This window comes from Bos grunniens, chromosome 23 (assembly GCF_055505025.1).
Source record: "Bos grunniens cultivar Pamir isolate PY7600 chromosome 23, Bosgru_T2T1.0, whole genome shotgun sequence".
NCBI classification, from domain to species: Eukaryota; Metazoa; Chordata; class Mammalia; order Artiodactyla; family Bovidae; genus Bos; species Bos grunniens.
In genome coordinates, this window is record NC_141187.1 from 50724184 (window position 1) to 50736309 (window position 12126).

The window sequence follows — 12126 nt, forward strand, 5'->3', positions numbered from 1 at the left end:
GGGCTCTGCTCCCAGGCGGGGTGGGCAGCTCCCAGAGGACTGGGCCCTGGACACACAACACTGCACTTCTGTCCAAGACGTCTGCTCCCATGACATCTGCTGGAAAGAAACAAAAGATTTCACAGAATATGTTTCCCGAGGACAGGTTTGCAGTTAATGCATCTACAGATTCCCCAGTCTGGCACAAGATCAATATTAAAAAGAACCATTCACTGGGCATCTGCTGGGTGCCAGGCACTTGACATCATCTTGTGAGTGTTAACGTATTTTTTTTTTTTAAGCTCATGAAATTCAGGAAACTTCCTGAGATAGTGAAAATGGCAAAGCCCTGTGTGTTTCCCTGGACTCTTATGACAATGATGGATGAATGGATACATTGAATGAATGAATGAATGGATGAAGGGGTGAGTGAAGTCTTTCTTCCTGTCTGTTAACCAGTTGCTGCATCTGCCTGTCTGAGATGAGGGCCGAGCGTGGCACAAGAGAGGTGCCCACGGCTGTGTCATGAAGGTGGGGCCACCAGCCCCATCCAGGTGAGAAGGCCGAACCCTCAAGGGCACAGAAGTAGAAGCCCCCTCCTCCCTGCAGCCCTTGCGCCTGAACACCAGCTCCCAGCTGCTGAGACTGAGCCGCCGTGGGCTCTGCGCCACACCCAGGAGAGCCAGCCGGTGGGCAGGAGGGGGTGGCCCGGTCAGGTGGGCAGGGCAAGGCCCCGCACCCGCAGCCTTTGCGCTCATCTGGTCTGCAGATCCCCGGACAAGGCCACCCACAGGGTGTGCGCATGCGTAGTCGCTCCAGTCATGCCTGACTCTGTGACCCCGAGGACTGCAGCCCGCCAGGCTCCTCTGTCCACGGGATTCTCCAGGCAGGAAGACTGCAGTGGGATGCCATGCCCTCCTCCAGGGGATCTTCTCGACCCAGGGATCAGACCTGCGTCTCTTATGTCTCCTGCGTTGGCAGGCGGGTTCTTTACTGGGAAGCCCGCTCATATCAGGGGGAGGAGATCTGCTTTACTCAGTCTACCAGTTCAAGGGCAAATCTCATCTAGAAACACCCTCCAGACACACCTAGAGTAAGTGTGAACAACCCTCTGGGCACCCATGCCTCAGTCAGGCTGACTATACACAGACAGTTAGCCACCCACCATTCACACGTCCGACAGGCTCCTAGGACTTCAAGTGTCTGCAGCTGGCCTCCACGCCTCCCGTCTGCTGGTCCCCCCTTCTCCCCGCAGTCACCCAAGCCAGAACCAGGCATCACACCTCTCACCCTCGATCCACACGGCTCAGCCTCCGAGCCCGGTGGAGTCCACCTCCAGAGACGCCCCCGAGGCCTCTCCCTGCTCTCCTGCCCACGGCGCCCGCCTGGCCCTGGGCTCTGTCAGCCACCTGAGTTTCGCCCGCCGCCTCATTGTCTTTCCCACCCTTCAGACTCTCCCCCACTTTATGTCCTTCTGCGATGTCATGCCCTGGCCTGGCATCTATGGTGGTGGTGTATTGTTGTTCAGTCGCTAAGTTGTGTCTGACTTTTTGGGACCCCATCCAGCACTCTTGCCTGGAAAATCCCATGGACGGAGGAGCCTGGTGGGCTACAGTCCATGGGGTCACTAAGAGTCGGACACGACTGAGTGACTTCACTTTCCCTTTTCACTTTCATGCGTTGGAGAAGGAAATGGCAACCCACTCCAGTGTTCTTGCCTGGAGAATCCCAGGGACAGGGGAGCCTGATGGGCTGCTGTCTACGGGGTCGCACAGAGTCGGACACGACTGAAGCGACTTAGCAGCAGCAGACTAAAGTATGTCAGGCCTCCCTGTCCTCCACCATCTCCTGGAGTTTGCTGAAGTTCATGTCCTTTGAGTCAGTGATGCCATCTAACCATCTTATCCTCTGCCGCCCCTTCCTCCTTTTGCCTTCAATCTTTCCCAGCATCAGTGTCTTTTCCAATGAGTTGGCTCTTCACATCTGGTGACCCAAGTATTGAAGATTTAGCTTCAGCATCAGTCCTTCCAATGAATATTCAGGGTTGATTTCCTCTGTTTCAGTTCAGTTCAGTTCAGTCGCTCAGCCGTGTCCGACTCTTTGCGACCCCATGAATCGCAGCACGCCAGGCCTCCCTGTCCATCACCAACTCCCGGAGTTCACTCAAACTCACATTCATCGAGTCGGTGATGCCATCCAGCCATCTCATCCTCTGTCGTCCCCTTCTCCTCCTGCCCCCAATCCCTCCCAGCATCAGAGTCTTTTCCAATGAGTCAACTCTTCACATGAGGTGGCCAAAGTACTGGAGTTTCAGCTTTAGCATCATTCCTTCCAAAGAAATCCCAGGACTGATCTCCCTTAAATCTAGAGTATATGCATATATGTCCAGCACCACGAATCCTCAAATAACATTTTCCTTTCTCCCAAGATTTTTACTGATTCTTCTTCGTAGATCAAAATTTAATCTAGGTAGGAGTCCCCATTATTGCTTCTTTGTTCATTTTTCAATTTCATCGCTAATTCAAAACTTATTTGAAGGTGTGGCAAAATATTTAAGATGTACACAATGTATGTAGAATAAATTCAATGCACTACTCTGCACCCACCATCTGAATGAAGAAATAAAACACTGCCCATACATTTGAAATTTTCACAGTATCAGCTCCCCCGGAACAGGTGAACTGTGAAATCAGGCCTTACAATCACTGTTCTTTGCTTTACACAGTTACTGCAAATGCATTCATCCCTACACAGGATGTAGCACCATTTTCTGTTTTATTTTTAATGTAAATGAATCTCGGTATATGTCATCTTCTGCAACTTGCTTTCCTTATTCAACACTACATTTCTGAAATCCAACAATGTTAATATATAACACATCGGCTCTTGCATTTTTCATGGCTGCATAGTACTCTGCGCATGGATATATCACAATCTGTGAATCCATTGTTCTACTGATGAACATTTAAAGAAATGCTGCTATGAACCTTCTAGGACAGATCGTCCTCCATCTTTCATTGTGGTCCACCATCTTAACAGATTTTCTAATGTTAAACCAGCTGTGGATTTCTGGGAGAAACCCAACTTGCTCAAAATGTCTTTATTTTTATAAAGTACTGGATTTGGTAGGAAACAGTGATATGGAGGCCCTCAATCCGTTGTAGGTGGCAGGCGAAAAAAAGGGAAGTGCTAGTTGCTCAGTCGTGTCTGACTGTGTGACCCCATGGACTGTAGCCTGCCAGGCTCCTCTGTCCCCGGGATTTCCCAGGCAAGAATACTGGAGCGGGTTGCCATTCCCTTCTCCAGGGGACCTTCCTGGATGGCAGGTGGCCAGTCCCAAAGTCAGGACCATTGCTGAAGGGCCCCGGGTAACTTTGGATGGGCAGCCTGATTGACTCTTCCTGACTGCTCCAGGCACCTGCCCCACACCTCCTGCTGAGCTCCCGCCTCCTGTGGCCACCTACCCCCAGCTGCAGGCCCCTGGCAGACGTCTGCTCTCCTTGTGGAGCCGAGTAAGATGGCAGTTGCCAGACGGAGGCCCCACCCAGCTGGGTCATTGCCAGGCGGTGGGCCTGTCTCCTCCTCCTGTCCCACCTGAGACTTGGCCATCTGCTCCAAGAGCCCAAATCTGCCCAGGGTCCACGCTCACCCCTAGGGCAGCAGGAGAAAATGCCACCAACACACCAGGTGGTGGAGGTTAATACTGGACAATCAACTTGAGACAGACACAGGTCACATCTTACTGAGAGAGGATGGCATGCTTCGGTGAGGAGCACAGCTTCTTTATGACACTGCAAGGCTTTTGTTTTTTGACCTTGCCCTGCAGCACGTAGGATCTTTGTTTCCCTACCAGGGATCAACCCAGGCCCCCTGCTCTGGAAGCGCAGAGTCTCAACCATCGGACTGTACAGGAAGTCCCCAGTTTTTTTTGGTGGCACCCCCTTGGCACGTGGGACCTTAGTTCGCTGGTGGGGGATCAAACCCACGTCCCCTCTTGGAAGGGCAAAATCTTAGCCACTGGACCACCAGGGAAGGCTGGAGGATGCTAAGACCTTTAAGGGAGGTACTTCGGCATATATATATATATATATATATATATTTTTTTTTTTAAGGGAGGTAGCTGGCATATATATATTTTTAAGGGAGGTAATTTGGCAGAGGGCTATTTAAAGATGAGGGGGAAGAGGAGAGAGAGCTGAGTGGGGAGGGGGTCTCCCGGACCTGCCTCTTCAGAGCCGCTGCTCTCTTCAAGCAAGTCAGCAGCCGAGATACTCGATGCCCTCGGAAGGATGAGGCGGGGCCTGCGGCCGCCATCACAGGAGCTCCTTCCGGCTTCATCTGTGGGAAACCCCAAACACCTGGGGAGAGGGGATTCAGAGCGCCTTGAAGAAACAGAAGGGATCATGTAGGCTTAAAAGAGGGGCCTGCCCACTTCCGCCATAGCCACCCAGGCCTGCCTCTCCGAGAGGGCCAATCCCGGAGAGGAAAGGGCCGCAAGGGCGCCTGACCTTGCAGGATCCTCCGCCCCTGACGCCCCTGCCGGCTACCCGCGACAGCCTGGGTGTGTGCACGCCCGCGGACCAGATGGACGCCCGCGCATCCGCACTCTGTGAACCCGGCCGGGAGGGGAGGGGCCCTGGGGATGAGCTCAGTCACACAGTCCATCTGCCCGTGTGCAAGTTCAGGACTAGAAAACACACCGGGGAAATTGGGACACAGTGAGGTCATCTGGTCTACGGGCCACGAGACACGCCCGCCACACCTCGTGAAGCGGCCAATCCTGCCCTGCAGGCCTCGTCAGCCCACCGCTGCAGCGCAGGCTGGGGCGGGCGTGCGGCTGCAAACCGCAGGTGCGCCCCGGGAGGAGGCAGCAGCCACCCGAGCGCCTGACTCACACGCGGGTACCTGGTGACGGGCAGAACCCACCAGGCTGGCTTTTAAGGCTGTGAAAAGTCTGCGGCGAGAAGGGTGCCGGAAGCTTCCGAGCTTCCTGCCAGCGGCGGGGCCACGCGCTCCCAAGCCCCGAGCATTGCCAGGGTAATCTGTCTGGCAGCAGCGGGTCCTCGCGGGATCCGACGAGTGAGTTTGAGCCTCCTTGTTCCTAATTTCTCCCCGGCGTAATCACCATCGCGTTATGCCTGTGTACACTTCCCAATGGGACAGGGACATTCGACAGGCCACAGGCTGCAAGTCATTAGACGGCAGAGCACGCGGTGGTTCTGCTTTATTAAAGGAAAATGGAAATAAATTCACCGCAGAGAAAAGATCAAACCGTGAAGTCTTGCAGAAACAGGAATGAACCAGAGGGCTCTGTGCTGCGCTTGGTGGCGATTCCTCAGGCTCGCCGTTAAATTGTCTTCTAGAGCTGTTTTCTTTATTTCTCCCCCCTTTTAAACTAATTCTCTCCAACCATCCAGCACAGATTCAGAACCATTAACCCGGAAAAGAAGAGGGGAAAGGGAAGGTCACCTTGGTAACGGGAGACTTGGAGTGGCTGCAGCTCGCTGCCCAGAGGACCTGATTCCCACCTTCCTTTACTGCTCATGTACCCGAGGTCAGCATCCTTGCCTGGAGCCAGGGAGGAAGCTGGAGAAAGACAGCGCCAACATCCCCGGGGTTCAGGGGGCCATCTCCGCCTGACACAGCCCCTTGCTTCTCCCTCAGGATTCCTAAATCTGCTCTTGATGGTCAGCTGCAAATCTGGGTTCCCCCCGTTTTATCCTCAAGTCTCTGTCTGGATCATCAGAAATTATTTTGGATATAAAACTGCACCCTTTGACCCAGAAATTCCCACCTGGGAATCTAGCTCAATGAACTAACCCCCAAGATATAGAAGGCTGTGGACCTGAAGATGTTCACGGCAGCATGTTTTACACTGGTGACAGGTGGACAGTGGCTTGCCTATGAAATAGTCAATGATTATGCAGTGCGTGCTTGCAATGGGATGGTGAGATTCCCTGTGTGTCTCACTTCCTGATGAAATGGCACTGTGGTTCCCAATAGGGGTCCCAGGGTGCCTCAGTGAGGGGCAGTCTGGGAGCTGCTGTGAACACATCACAGAGCAAAGTGAAAATCCCCACATTCCCCCAGTGAGGCCATGAGGGTGATCAAAAATGTTAAGTTCCTTTGCTTTGGGCAGAAATTAAATCAACCCAGGGTGGTAATAAGGGTTATCTCCTGCAGATCAGAGGCTCTGGCTGGCAGTTTTGTGTATCTTTGATTAATTTTAAAAATGAGAAAATGAATAAATTATTGCTTGGTAAATGCACTTGTTTGGTAGATGAGAATCTCTTAAAACATGGGGTCCTGGGGGAGAAAAATCACAAATGAGTTTCTTGGTAAAAAAATTCATGGAAGTGTCAGGCTGCTCGGCAAACAGTGGCCTCAGTCCGTTCATTCCTCCCATGAAGGGGTGACTCGTCATGCGAGCCTGGGATTCCGAGGGTTCTCAGATGGGAACCCTCACTGAGGCACCCCAGGGACCCCCCGGGACCTCTATTGGGATCCATTACCTGGGATTCCGACCCATGATGGTGGGAGGTGAGAGATGCATGCCTTCCAGGGGAGGCCATGCAGTCTGATCTCTGCCAGCATCTCAGCATCATCAGTGGCAACAGGTCCTGCAAGCGACAAGGCCCAGGACAGCTGTGTCCCTCTGGACCCCTGCTGTCTTTCCACCTCACAGATGGACACCGCCATCAGCCGTCTTCATCAGCTGGGCCGGCCAGGCCCCAGAAACATCCTCTCTCATTCTAGCCTCCTGTCCATGCAGCCTTGTCCTCCCCGCAGCCGGCTCCTGCAAGGACTGCAGCTGGCTCCTCCTGGCAGCCCCCCTCTGCTCCTCTGGCCAGCTTCTCAGGTCACGGGTATGTTCTTCTGCTCTTTGCCTGCAGAGCTGTGGCCACATCACTCCTTGGCACTGAAGGCAGCCATGGCTCCTGCCCTTTCCGGTCCATCCCTCACCAGCTTTCTGGAAACCTGGGCCCAGGCATGTGCAGCCTACCCAGTGGCTGTGCCCTGCCTCCAAGCCTTTAGGGCTTCCATAACTGCTTTCCTGACATTTGGCTTGGAAAAGTGACAAAGGGCTTTGCGTTTTGATTTCTGGTGACACGCAGTGCTCCTGACAGCAAATGCGGTGTCCTAGGGAACGAGGATGCTGGGTTCCTGTGTGACTTTGAACCAGTCCGTCCACCTGTCTGGAAAGCACAGTTGCCATCTACTGAATCATGCATTACAGATAAAAAAATGAGTTATCTAAAGGGCTTCGCTGGGAGCTCAGATGGGAAAGAATCTGCCTCCAATATGGGAGACCTGGGTTCGATCCCTGGATTGGGAAGATCCTCTGGAGGAGGGCATGGCAACCCACTCTGGTATTCTTGCCTGGAAAATTCCATGAGCAGAGGAGCCTGGATGGCTATAAACCACGGGACCACAAAGAATCAGACACGACTGGGCACACACACTCAAAGGACTAAAAGACACTAGAGAAGCAGGCGCCCGGCCGTGATTAAAGTACCTGGTGAAGATCCAGCTCCGGAGGGATACGGAGTCCCAGGCCACGGGTACCAGCGCCCCTGCCCGGGGAATCCACCAGTGCTGTTGCCACCCTCCTTGACAGATATCCAGACAGCGGGGTTTGATGGGGTGGAATCTCTAGGCTGAGCGGTTTCCTGAGTACACAGGGGTGGCCCCTGCTGCCTCTCAGCCTGGCCTCCGAGCACCCTGCTCAGTGTGGACTCCAAGCTTCAGCATAACTAGTTCCCTGGCAGAGACTAGCTGTCCTTCACCCGGCCCTTCACCATGCACCTCCTAATGCCCTTGCTCAGCAAGAAGGTGGCGACATCCAGGAGGAGACACTAGAAACGACACGGCCTGGAATCGAGAGAAGCGGGTTCTCGTCCGGGCCCTGCGAGCTCTGGTTGGTAAGTAGCTGGCTGACTTTGGGGCCAGTCTGGGTGACATGCGGTTTGCCTATGAAATGCCATCTCCCACTCCCCTTATCTATGTTTATTTATTTTATGGTAGCATCTTTTTTTTCCTACAATAGAGGCTAGAAATGATAGACACTTCCTTTCCCAAGTCTTGAAGTTGGACTGTGGACCCAATCCTGGCCAATGAGGCTTGAAGGGAAGGCAGTTTTCTCTGTGAGAAAAAGAAACTTGTGAAGGGAAACCGAGATCCTTGGCCCCTCCATTTCTTCTGTTGGAGGGTGTGTGGGGACATGCTGGTTGGTGCTCCTGCAGCCATACTGTAACCATGAGGGGGAGACACCGCCCATCTGCTGCAGCTGGCAGAGCAGAAGGAAGAGGCTGGGGTCTCAGTGAAGCACTGGGCCCGTGAACCCGCCCTGCCTCCTCCGGACTCGCTGTTGTATGAGGTAACTGTCTAAGCCAGTCTGCACTGGTTATTCCTCCATGTAGTACAGAAGTCATGTTACCGCTCTGGGCCTCAGCAATTCATCCCTAAAATGGGGCCACCAGAAATGATCTCTACGTTCCCTTTGAGTCTAGATCTTCTGGGATACCTCCCTGTGCCACATTTTCCCAGACCCCGTGGTCACTTTAGTTGGGAGGGTGGCCCTCTCGGAACCCACAGCCGGCTCTCCTTCCACTGTCTGCGTACCCGGCCGCATGCGAACAGCTTCCCATACACAGGGTCTCGTCATCCTCACAACGCCAAGTGCAGGTTTGCCCTGAGAGATTCAGGGGTTATGGACCCCGTGTTTGAGCTTGCCTCTGCCTGAGGACAAAGCCCACGTTTTCAACCATTTTGCTAAACCGCCCGTCTTCTTGAAAACATGCTTGAAGTGACCCCATTCAACAGTGTTTTTCAGGCCCCGAGGCCCACACGAGGCATCAATCCAGGAGTTAACAGGCTCTCCTGGCCTGGGCCGAGCTGAAGCGAGTATCACCGGGAGCCTGCTGGAGGGGCTGGCACAGAGGAGGTGAGGCCGGTCACCTGAGCGCCCGGCCCACCCTGTGCCCGCAGAGCAAGGCCTCAGAGCCTCCAGCCCCGAGGCACCCTGCAGGGAGGCGGCCTGCTTCCCCTCCGCCTGGTGCTGCTGGTGGGGCTGGAGGGGCTTTGAGAGCCAGGAGGAGGCCAGGCTGCCCGCCCAGTCTGGCCCAAGAAGGAACTGCCACACAGTGGCAGGGGCACTGACTGCAGTCCTCGCCAGGGAGGGGCCCTTTGCCAGGTGCTGTGCCCTCATCCAAGGGGTCAGCCCGTGAACAGACTCGGCGTGTTTCCCTCCGGCAAGCCTGTGGCTTCATTCTCATCATCTGGGTCTGTATTAATCCAGGCCAGAGCGGCCTCTTCCAGGGCGGGAGGGGAGGATGGAGGGAGGGGAGGATGGAGGGAGGGGAGGAGGGAGGGGGAGGACGGGGAAGGGGGGGAGCGGGGCACATATGTGGGTGGCTGGTGGTACACGGGCGGCTCAGACACGTGGTCCAGAAGGGCTGAGGGGTGGGCTCGTGTGGCCGGGCTGTGGTCCTCAGAGCATCCACTGGAAGCGGGCCGATGACAGGCAGGGAGGGAGCCTCATGGACTCTGATTCTCAGCAGGGCCACATGTTACCCTCCCCCCACGGGAGAGAGATGTGCAGGCACCTTGCTCCTCCAGCCCCCACCCCTCCCCTCTCCCTGCCCAAACTTCCTGGAGAGCCGCTGCCCAGCGTGACCTTGTCCCCACAGTCCCAGAGCCCCTCCTACGCCCACCTCTCTGCCTGCGCCCCCGGCTCCGAGCTGCCCTCTCCTCGGTGGAGCTGTAGTTGCTCACCCAGTCGTGAGATGCAGCCCGCGTTGGTTGTCTCCTTTTCATTGTGGTGTAATGTATCTGTGGCGCAAGGCACAGATCTTAAAGCGTCCAGTCGGGGGAGTTTTGACAAATGCACCGTCTGCTTAACCTGCGTGTGGATTGAGATGGAGAGGATTCCCGTCACTCAAATCCCCACGGGCCGCCCCCGTGAGTCCCTCCCCAGGTGCAGGCCGCCTCCGGTCTGCTTTCTGCGGCCACGGATGAGCCCTGTCTGCTCATAGCTTCCTAGGTGCATTTCCCTGGTGACCAACAACGTTGAGCTTTTCCGTCTTATTGGTCACTTATAAATGTTTTAGTAAAGTGCTTGTTCTTTTTTTTAGTTTTTTAATTATCAAATTGTAGGAAATCTTTGTGCATTTTTCAAAAGACTTTTTAAAGAAATTATCCCTAAATTCTAGTAAATCTTTGTGCATTCTGGATATAAATTTCTTTGTTGAGTATGTGTCACAAATTTTTCTCCCAATCTGTGGGTTTCCTATTCATTTTTTTTTTTTAACTCTTCATTTTGTATTTGAGTAGAGCTGATTAACCATGCTGCGATAGTTTCGGCCGCACACATACAGGTAGCCGTTCTCCCGCAAACTCCCCTCCCATCCAGGCCGCCACATGACCTGGAGCAGAGTTCCCTGTGCTGTACAGCAGGTCCTTGATGTGACCCATTTTAAACACTGCAGTGTGTACGTGTCCACCCCCAACTCCCGACCTATCCCTTCCTCCAACTGTTCCCTCCTGGTAACTCTAAGTTCATTCTTTAAGTCTGTGAGCCTGTTTCTGTTTTGTAGATAAGTTCATTTGTTTAACTTATTTTTAGATTCCACATATAAGGGATGTCATCTGCTATTTCTCTTTCTCTGTCTTACTTCACTCAGTATGACACTCTCTAGGTCCATCCATTCCTACTCATTTTCTTAATGATGTATTTCAAACAGTAAATGTTTTAAACTTTGAAAAAGCCCAATGTATCAATTTTTCCTTTGCTAGCTCTTTCTGTGACCTCTCTAGGAAGTCACTGCCTACCTGAGGTCCCAAGAATAATCCCTTATGTTTTCTTCTTTAAGCTCGATGATAAGTTTTTGACTTTTATATTTAGGCCCATGTTCCATCTTGAATTAATTTTTCTGTGAAGTGTGGAATTGGGGTTAAGAAGATTTTCTTTTTAAATAACGTCTTTAACATTTTTTTAAAATTATTCTTTGGCTACAGCATGCAGGATTTCGGTTCCCCGACCAGGAATTGAACCCGCACCCCCGGCAGTGGAAGTGTGGATTCTTAACCACTGGCGCTCCAGGGAAGTCCCCCTTTTTCTTTTCTTTTTCAACCTGGAGAACCAGTTGCTCTGGCAATACCTGATGAAAAGACTTTCCTTTTTCCATTGACTTGCTTGTCATCCTCGTTATTTCTTATTAAGCAAAGATGACTTCAAACGAGCCACTCAGTAGACTGGAAGCCGTTAAAAACAGATTTCAAAATGTTCTCTGTAACGGTGCCAGGCTCACACGCCTGCCCGTGAAAGCCCTTCCTGTCTGGGAGAGAAGGTCGACGACCCAGCTAGTGAGCCATGCTGGGCCCGGGCCCTGGGTGCCCGTCCTGCCCATGGACACCAGTAGCCGGGGTGCAGCTGGGACCCACTGGACGTGCGGCTTTAGAGCTGAACCCGCTGATTACACTGATGGATCCTTGCAGTTTAACCAGGTTCACGCACCCCCCTGAGGTCTCCGGTTTAACTCAGTGTGGCCTGGTCACCCCGCCCTCCGTAAGGCTTGTGTCCCAGTAGACAAACACACGCACGTGCTGGCTTGCACTTGAGTAGCGGAGACCGTGGAGGGCGCACCCCTTGTCTTAGGCCTGAGGCTGCAGAGGGCAAGGCGTGGCCACCGTGTGCTCGTCCGCCATCCGTCCTGGCGGGCACAGGGCGTGGCGGGAAGGCTTTGGTCTTACAGAGCGGGGGTCTCGAGTTCCAGCTCTGCTCCCCGCTGCCCGGAGGACCCTGGGCCTGTCCTGAGCCTCGTGGTCTCAGCTCGCAGGGGGACGCACCATGGTCCTGCTCCACGAAGGAGGGGCGGGCCCCCCAGTGGGTGTGGCGATGGCACTGGCGCTGGTCACCACAGTGCACGAAGCAGAGCCGTCTGTCCCCAAGTGCAGAGTGCGGTCGTCTCAGGGATTACCTTTTCTTTCTTCTTTTCTCCTTCCTCACTACTCTCCTTTTTCACTCCCATGAAGACGTCAGGAGCTGGGCGTCCCCTGTGCCCCTGGAGGCGGGCCCACCTTTGGCAGGGGCGCCAGTACCCAGAGCAGACTGAGGGGTCGCATAAGCTCATGGGGCTGAGGTCCTGT